The sequence below is a fragment of the Pongo abelii genome, chromosome 15 (assembly GCF_028885655.2).
Source record: "Pongo abelii isolate AG06213 chromosome 15, NHGRI_mPonAbe1-v2.0_pri, whole genome shotgun sequence".
In the NCBI taxonomy this organism is placed as follows: domain Eukaryota; kingdom Metazoa; phylum Chordata; class Mammalia; order Primates; family Hominidae; genus Pongo; species Pongo abelii.
The window spans coordinates 981,762-991,066 of record NC_072000.2 but is presented as its reverse complement, the minus strand read 5'-3'; the positions used below and the strand labels follow the sequence as shown (position 1 = coordinate 991,066).

The 9,305-nt window shown below is 39.8% G+C and overlaps 2 pseudogenes; both read right to left on the bottom strand.

The window, feature by feature from the left end:
- Positions 1-2,848: 2,848 nt before the first annotated feature.
- On the bottom strand, positions 2,849-4,430 carry LOC129053671 (C-terminal-binding protein 2-like; annotated as a pseudogene).
- A 178-nt stretch (positions 4,431-4,608) lies between these two features.
- LOC134760111 (keratin, type I cytoskeletal 18-like) lies at positions 4,609-8,693 on the bottom strand (annotated as a pseudogene).
- Between the last annotated feature and the right edge of the window lie 612 nt (positions 8,694-9,305).

Genomic DNA, 9,305 nt, shown 5'->3' with positions numbered 1-9,305 from the left:
TTGAAGTGAGCCTATCGCGAGATCGTGCCAGTGCCCTCCAGCCTGGGAGACAGAAACTCTGTCTCCAAAAGAAAAAAAAAAAGAGAAAGAAGGATGTCAGTGCTATTTATAGTAATATAAAAATTTAATGCAATTTTTGTCAAAATCCCAAAGATATATTTTTGCAGATATTTCAAATTATATATATATGATTTAAAAATTATTGTTATAGATTCTTGAAAGTTAATCCATCTCACCATTACATAATACCAATCTGTCTCCGCCGGGCGCAGTGGCTCATGCCTGTAGTCCCAGCACTTTGAGAGGCCAAGATGGTGAATCATGAGGTCCAGAGGTAGAGACCATCCTGGCCAACAAGGTGAAACCCCATCTCTACTAAAAAGTACAAAAATTAGCTGGGTGTGGTGGCGCGTGCCTGTAGTCCCAGCTACTCAGGAAGCTGAGGTAGGAGAATCGCTTGAACCGGGGAAGCGGAGGTTGCAGTGAGCCGTGATCGTGCCACTGTACTCCAGCCTGGTGACGGAATGAGACTCTGTGTCCAAAAACAAAAAGAAAAACAAAAACATAATACCAATCTGTCCCTTGTTCAAATTTTTTATTTAAAATATATTTTGTTTAATATAATTATGATCTTGGCCCTCCAATTGTAGCTGTTCTTTGCATAAAATATATTTTCTTTATACTGTTACTTTCAACTTATTTGAGTCCTTAGAGCTGAAGTGACTCTTGTAGAGAGTACATTGCTGGATCTTCTTTGTTCTTAATCCATTAAATTATTTATTAATTTTCTTTAAGGTATTTAACTTTTTACATTTGAAGTAATTAATGCAGTTAATGAAGTTACTTTATTATTTGTAATTGTCTTCTGTGTTTCTTGTAGATGTGTTATTTATCATTTTTTCTCCTACTGATTTATTTTTGTTTGTTGATATTATAGTGACATGATTCAATTTCTTTCCCATTTGCTTTTGCATACATTCTACAGGATTTTTTGGTAATCATCTTGAGAAATAAAGACTTCATAAATCATCTTAAAGTTATGACAGTATATAACAACTATATTTCAACTGAATACAAAGTTGTACCTCTTCATACCCCCACTGTGTTATTAATATCACATATTATCTTTATTTGTTGTCTATGAACACACATTTATGCAGATTTTTTCTTCATTTTTTAAGTTCCATAGCAATATTTTGAAAGTTTTGTGCACCATCATTATGACAGTAGAGATTTCTTCACCTGTTTATATATTTATCTTTAATATAGCACTTTCTATTTTCATGTGCTTTTATAATGCTGTGCAGCACAATTTCATTCTTGGAAGTGAGGGACTTTCTTTTACATTTCCTTTAGGACTGTTCTAGTGGTTAGTAACACACTCAACTTTTATTTATTTTGGAGAGGCTTAGTTTTTTTATTTCTGAAGTGATATTATTCCAGTTGAAGGTTTTTGTTTGGAAGCATTTCCTCTTGTTCAATTACCTTGTCATCTGGGGATTTCTCAACTACTTTTTAAAAATAACCTCTTTATTACTTTTGTCCTATATTGTTTTTGTAAGACACCTTTATAAATATAATGGTCCACTTGATGGTGTGCAGTACGTCCCATACTTTTTTCTCTATTCTGTTTAAAAAATTTGTTTTCAGCACTCAATATTTATAACTACAATGTCATCAATTGTGTAATTTTTTCTCCTTTATTAGTCTGCTTTTGTGACTGTTGATTAAATTTTTAATAAGTTATTATGTTCTTCAGATTCACAATTCCTGTTGGTTTTTAAAAATCTTTTTATTGATATCTCATTTTCTTTATGTATCACTTCTTCTAATATTCTTTTGTTGTCTATGTTCTGTTTCTGTTCATTAAGCAGTCTTTTCTAATTACATTTTATTGAAAACTGCACTGAATGCTAAATGTCCATCTTTACAATAAACAACTACAGTAATGGTAACTCGCACTACATTAAAACAAAAAGTACTTCTGATAGCCATTATTTTTCTATTTGGGACCATTTAAAAAATTTTTCTTTTCTTACAAAAACGGGAATGTACCTAATCAAAGGATCAAAATAGGCCATCTTTTTAAACAAAAAGACAATGATTCACAAAAGCCTATGAATAGAACATGTAACTAATTGATGCAAATCTAATAGAATTTGTTAAAATCAGTCACATCCAATACATATGAAGTGTTCTTGTATAAAACACAACGTGAACAAAAGAAGACTATATCAGTGTTTAAAAAAGTGGGTTTGTTCATAGACGATCTGTCAAGTTACCATTAAAAGTGTTTCCTGTGACATAAGGAAATGCAACCTTATTTTCCTTGAACCCTTTTAGTGCAAGACTTTCCACTCAATAAAATAGCAGTGGATCTGAAACTGACAAAATATACTTGATTACAAAGAGCTTGTGAAACTTACTTTTTTTTTTTTTTTTGCATTATCGGAGGCTTTTACTGAACTTACAACCAACTTGCCCACTCAGTATGCAGTTCAGATGTGACAGATGCTTCTCTGTACAGGAGGCAGTACTGTCTTCAATCCTGTGCTTGCAGGTGTCTACCACAGGCAAACAGTTTACTCCACATTTTCTAGTAATGTGATCTTCGTATTAGCAAACAGCTGTAATGAGTCCCTGCAGACTGAAGGGACTCAAGTCACAGGATGGGGATTTCCTCTTCATGGTTTTTATTTTGATGTTTGAATCCTTGATGCAATATTCTGAGCAGGGTGTTCCGGACCTGCTGTGCCCAAGGGACTGATAAAGGAGAAAGTTCTGTTTATTCTTTGTGATTTGACGCACAGATGAAAAACCTAACACACAATAACGGAAGTTGGTCGTTAATAAATCACACCCTAGTCTTTCAGAGCTTACGTAAGCAAACAACATCTTCAGTTTTCTAGCTCTTGTAGTTTTAACACTGCAATATCAATGATGCATACGTCCAGAATCAGCTAAAAAGAGCATCAGATTCTTTTTCTCTTAGTTTATCTATTTTTCACTGTCTCTTGTTTCCAGGTGTATCTGAATGATTACCTTCTGGCATTGTCTGTTATTTCTCGTTGGCGTGCTCTCGATTGTCCCCGTGTTTGAGGGCTGGTTGGGAGAAGGCGCTTGGGAAGGATGTGTCACTGTCGGGAGGTTGTGAGTCACCGGGATGTCTCCAGGGAAGATCCCTTCCATGGCTGCAGGAAGTCCTCCTGGAGCCACGCCCACGATGCCTGGATATATTGCTTGCTGGTCTATTTCCCACCAAAGCACAGATGTGACAAAGAATTCCTTGTTGACACAGTTTCTTAAGCTTCCTGGGATACGACCTGTGATGGCTCGGCGGATCTCGGTGGCAGCTGTCTCCGTCATCTCCAGTGACACCTGCTCGCTGTAGCCAGGCAGTTTGAGGAGTGCAGATGAGACTGGGGGCATCTTTCAACAGACCTGAGCAAAGCTAAAGGGCTGCATCTCATTCATGTCGAGGGCTGCCCCTCGTATCCTGCCCTCCTTGAGGACCTGTGCTAAGGCTTTCTCATCCACCAGGCCACCACGGGCTGTGTTCACAATGAATGTTCCCTGCCTCATCTGCTTTATGGTAAAGTCATTGATGAGGTGGTGTTTATGTTCGCTGAGACTGCTGTGCAAGGAGGCGCAGTGGCTCTGATACAGCAAATCCTGCTGTGTGTAGACCCTCTGCACGCCCAGGGACTGCTCGATCCCATCCTGCAAGTAGGGGTAATAAAATATGACGCTGAATCCAAAGGCTGTGGCTGGAACTGCAAAAGCCTGCTGCGTGCGACCCTAGCCGATGAGGCCCAGCGTCTTCCCACGAACGCGGGCCACTCCCGAGGCCACCTCGCAGGTCTGCTCCACGCGCTGGACTCGCTTGCCTTCCCACAGTGCCTGGAACAGCCATGTGTTCCTCCGGTACATGTTGAGGACGTGGCAGATGGTGGAGTCGGCTGTCTCTTCCACGGCTGCGGACGGTATGTTGCACACAGAAATTCCGAGCTCAACAGCAGCCTTGCTGTACACGTTGTCATAGCCACTGCCAACCCGCACGATCACTCTCAAAGCCTTGAAATTTTCCAGATCTTCCCTGTTGAGGTGATGGTGTGGTACATCATGGCTCCCATGGCTCCGTTTAGAACTTTCTGGTGGATCTCCTGCGTGGACTGCATCACAGAAGGCCACGGTGGCCAGGTCCTTCAGGATGGGCATGTCCACAGTGCAGTCATGGCCGACCAGCAATGCCGCCAGTGAGCGGGGCGTAGGGGGTCTTTCATGATCTGGCGGCGAATTCCTTCACAATTCTGTCCAGTCGCTGTCTCTTGACTTAGCGCTTATCCACAAGGGCCATTCTTTACAGAACTTTGCAACTCTCAGATCAAAAGGCAAAGCAGTCCTCTAAGACCTTAGGGGAACTCGCAGGAGTCTGTGTGCATGATGCCACTATGAACCCAATATAAATTTGTTCACAAACTCTATAGTTCACACGATGGGCTGTCCTTCTTTTTAAGAGAATATAGCTTCATTGGTTCAAAACCATTTAAGGTGATGAAACCCATTTGCTTGCAACTCAGCCACCACCGATCAGTCAATCAAGGAATCTCACCACGACCCCAGGTCTGGAGCTCCTGGAGTCCGCGACCGCTGGGGGTGGAGGCGGCTTCGGCCTGGTGCAGCCAGGTCCTTGCTCCTGCTCTGAGCCTTGGGCGTGGGTTGGGGGTCCACCGGGTGTCCCACATGGTGTCGAGTCTCCTCCCTTGCAGGGGCCCTGCAGACCGGAGGAGTGTCCATGTCATTAAGGAGCTTTGATAATTATTTTGATTTTTTAAATTATATAATGCGAAAACAACAACAACAACAAAGAGTAAACCTACAAATTTTGACCTTTAAAAGTCAACAAAGATTTTTAAAATCAATATTTGTAGGTTTATTTTATTTCTTCAATTGGAACATGTTTTCATCCTTTTCTGTATGCCCTGCAACCTTTTGATGAGATTCAGAAATTTATAAAACAACTGTGTAATGTAGTATGTACTAACGTTCTTACTACAAGATAATACAACAATCAGTGAGGCTGTACATCCTGGTGTTTCATTAACAGGTCGTCAATGTGTCTTCTCTGGCTTTGTGTGTGTATTTTTAAGGTAAAGATATTTTTCCCATTGTTTTCCAGACACTGTAGCCCTTTGCTTCCGCAGTTGATTGCAGTGTTTGTTTCTCTGAGGCTATGATAAGCATGCAACTTCTCTTCTCACCAGTCATAAATTGTCATTCTCATTACTCTGCCATTTCCTTTAGCACTCCCTGTTGGGGGAGACAGAATCTAGTCATCAGCAGTAGCCCAAAAAGCCAAACCTTTGAACATATGTTCCACTGTTCTCTTTCTATACTGAGGAAGATACTAAAAGTTGGACGTTTTCTCTTGAGCCCAATTGCTGTTCTGGGAAAGAAGAAGGGATGTGGTGAATATAAGCCAGACCTGGTTGCCTTGTACAGCAAGCTTTTCCAACCTGCCTTGTTTTGTTTTTGTTATGGCTCTGTTTTGTTTTAGGTTTTTAGCAGCCTGCAGCAATGGTTTTTAAGTTCTGTCTCTAGTGATAAGCGGCAAAGGGGGATGAGGAAAGGGCCTTTCTGGCTTAACCAGAAACAGAAACTAAGAACTCATGGCTGTGGTCTCCCTTGGATGCCGCCTTCTACAGTAAAGGAAATACCTTTGGAATGTAAAAAGAGAGAGAATAATAGGCATCATCCCAATAGGCAAGAATGAACAAATAACAAAGATGAGAGGTGCAAAGGCCAAGGAGAAAACCTTAAAAATGTGGTGTTGGAAGTTCTGCTTCAAAGAAATTGGTTCTGGAAAATTCTAGATTTACTTCTTTTGCTGCCACAGAGGGAAATTTCCTACCCTATGCTTATTATGGTCTTAAATCTTCGAAGGCTTCTCCTGCTCCTCCACTAACATTCCAGGGCATTCACAGTGAGAGCCAAAGTTCTCCTCTTCTTTCTGTTATTCCCTTCAAAGCCTTGTGGTCTGAGTGCTTTTCCATTGTTTTGGGATCTGGGGAAACCTGCACATTTTGCGAGACTTCTATGTTAAGCTGTTTTGCAAAAATCTGTGCCTCATGTCAGAAGTTTGTGAGAGTAAAAGTGCAGACATTGGGGTTTGGTTCACATATTTCAGAAACACCTAGGACAAATGTTTCTGCTTCATAATTTTCAGTCCTATGATTTCAAATGTGATCCTGCAAAAAAACCGGAAAAAAAATTTATCAGAGCTCAAAGCACCTAAGTACATATGATAAAGTTGAATCTTCTATTTCACTTTATTCTTTTTTTCATTTCTGGTAATGTAGGTCAAAAAGTTTTCTTTTCCTTAGTAGAAACCAACTTAGAAATGTAAACTCTCTATGCCAAACATCTCACGTGTGAAATAGTTTATTGTAGCTACTCATCTCAAAGAATTTTTAAAGACGTTAATGCCATAGAAAAACTTAGAAACTTGCCAGGAATAGAACAAATTCTTAATTGTTACATTATTTCTTTATGAGTTATTTTATTAATTAATCTTATATAAAGCTTACTGGGACTGTGATCTGTACGTTTTCCCTGCCTTGTTTTTATGTATGTTAAATCAGCCTATAATTTTAGCTTCAGGGGTTTCAGAATAGCACACTTGAATTTATGTGTTACATAGAAAGTGAATTAGATAGTATGCACATCACATTAAGAAAAGATTTAGTTTGTGTCTAAATTCACTGCATAGAAAAATTTATCATTAGTGTTTCCATTTACTTTCCTCAACATTTATCTGAATGATATTATAATTTATTTCTATTTGCTTATTATATTGTAGTGTTCCACAGCATAGTTTACAATATTCATGTTGTTCCCGTATTTAAAAATGTAAGGCTTTTCTTTGCTTTTAAAAAAATTAATTATAGGCCAGTGCGGTGGCTCATGCTTGTAATCCCAGCACTTTAAGAGATTGAGATGGGTGGATCACGAGGTCAGGAGTTCAAGACCAGCCTGGCCAACATGGTGAAATCCCTTCTCTACTAAAAATACAAAAAATATAGCCAGCCAGGCGCGGTGGCTCAAGCCTGTAATTCCAGCACTTTGGGAGGCCAAGGCGGGTGGATCAGGAGGTCAGAAGATCAAGACCTTCCTGGCTAACACAGTGAAACCCCATCTCTACTAAAAATACAAAAAAATTATCCGGGCGTGGTGGTGGGCGCCTGTAGTCCTAGCTACTCGGGAGGCTGAGGCAGGAGAATGGCGTGAACCCGGGGGGTGGAGGTTGCAGTGAGCCGAAGTCTCGCCACTACCCTCCAGCCTGGGTGACAGAGCGAGACTCCGTCTCAAAAAATTAAATAAAAAAAAATTATAGCCTTTCCATTTGTATAAAAAGAGGAGTAATATATTAAGAACATAATAAAAAGTGTCTCTAGTATCGTTGAAATCTTTATTAAAATTTTCTTCTAAATGCTCTTTATGGGAGATTATAATGTATAATTGTGCAATTTTGTTACTCTAACCATATGCTAATAATTCAAAATCTGCTCTTTACGGTGCCCACTTATTGTTGAACATGCTAGTTATCTAGAAAGGGTCTTCTTCAGTTGTATGCTTTGTTTATTCGGTATTTCACAAGTTAATGTTTATTTAATTTTATTTTCTAATATTTTATATTCTTTTATTTCCTTGTTAGAAAGGCTGCCTTACATCATTTAATTGAGTTTTTAGATTCTGCCTATATGTTATAATTTTGTATGATTATATTCAACTGTGCACAGTTTCAAGGAGTGTAGAAAATAAGTCAAATATGAATCAACCATGTCTATTGCTGATATAATTATCTGTTCATTTGCCTGTATAAACATTACTCATACTTTATGACTTGCGTATTTGTTTTATTACTTGGTGGTCAATTATTTTTTTAATCCTCTCTTGGTGAGTAGTTGTGGAAATTGTCCTAATTTACACTTCTATGTATTAATGAATCTATATTACTTTTGTGTGAAGAAAACACTTCTGTGATTTGAAGGTAATTTTTTTTGACCTCTGAACTTTTTACTGGCCTCCTGTTCCCCAAAGGGACCTTGCTTCTGCTGGCTCAGCGCCACAAAACGTCTGTGTTGTTGGTCTCAGACACCACTTTGCCGTCCACTATCCGGCAAGGGCTTTTCTTTTGGATGGCTTGAAGGTATTTACTGCTGTCCAGAGCATCGAGGAGATTCAAGTCCTCCCCATCTTCTAGCAGGCAGCAGTAGGTGGCAATCTCAGCCTCCAGCTCGACCTTGATGTTCCACAGGTCATCGTGCTCTTGGGCCTAGTGTCCCTCTTCCCGTGTTTGGGACAGCTCTGACTCCAGGTGTAGCAGGATCGTGTTGAGCTGCTCCATCTGCATCTACCTCCCTCAGGCTGCTCTCCAAGCTGGCCTTCAGATATCTCACTGAGTCCAGGTCTATATCCAAGGACTGGACTGTAGATCTCAGCTCCCTGAGCATCTTCTCAGCAGCTCCGATCTCAGCGGACTGCTTGTTGACTACTGTGGTGCTCTCCTCAGTCTGCTGGCACCAGTACTTGTCCAACTCCTCTCAGTTGTTCTCAGCCATCTCGTCATATTGGGCCCGGATGCCTGCCATGATCTTGCCAAGGTCCTGAGACTTGGGGACATCTACATCCATGGTCAATCAAAAGCTGGAAATCAGGGATTTTAGACCTTTAACTTCCTCCTCATGGTTCTTCATGAAGAGCAGCTCTTCCTTGAGGGCCTCCATCTCTGTCTCCAGCAGAGGCTGAGTGACTCTGGTGTTATCAGTAATGTCCGTCTCCACAAACAGGAATATGGCCTGCTCTGTCTTACACTTTAAAGTCATCAGCAGCAAAAAGATCGTTGTCAGTCTGCAGGATGATGCAGGCACTGTCTGCAGAATTGGCAAAGATTTTTTTATTAGTCTAGTTGTCTGTCTTTTTGCCAGTAACAAAGGATTTTGATTACTGTAAATTTCTAACATGTTTTGAAATCAGGAATTGTATGCTTCCAACTCTTTTTATGTGGTCCCCTGAAATTCCGTATACTCTGGGGAGTCACATTCTCTGTTTCTGTCAAAAATAATATTAAGAATTTCATAGGAATTGTATTAAATCTGTAGCTCACTTTGGGTGTTATAAACATGTTGAAAATATTAAATTTTCTAACTCTTGAACAAAAGCATGTTGAAGACTAAATTGTTTAATTTTCAGGTATTTGTGAATTTTATGAATTTTCTTCTGTTATTGATTTCTAGTTTTCATCC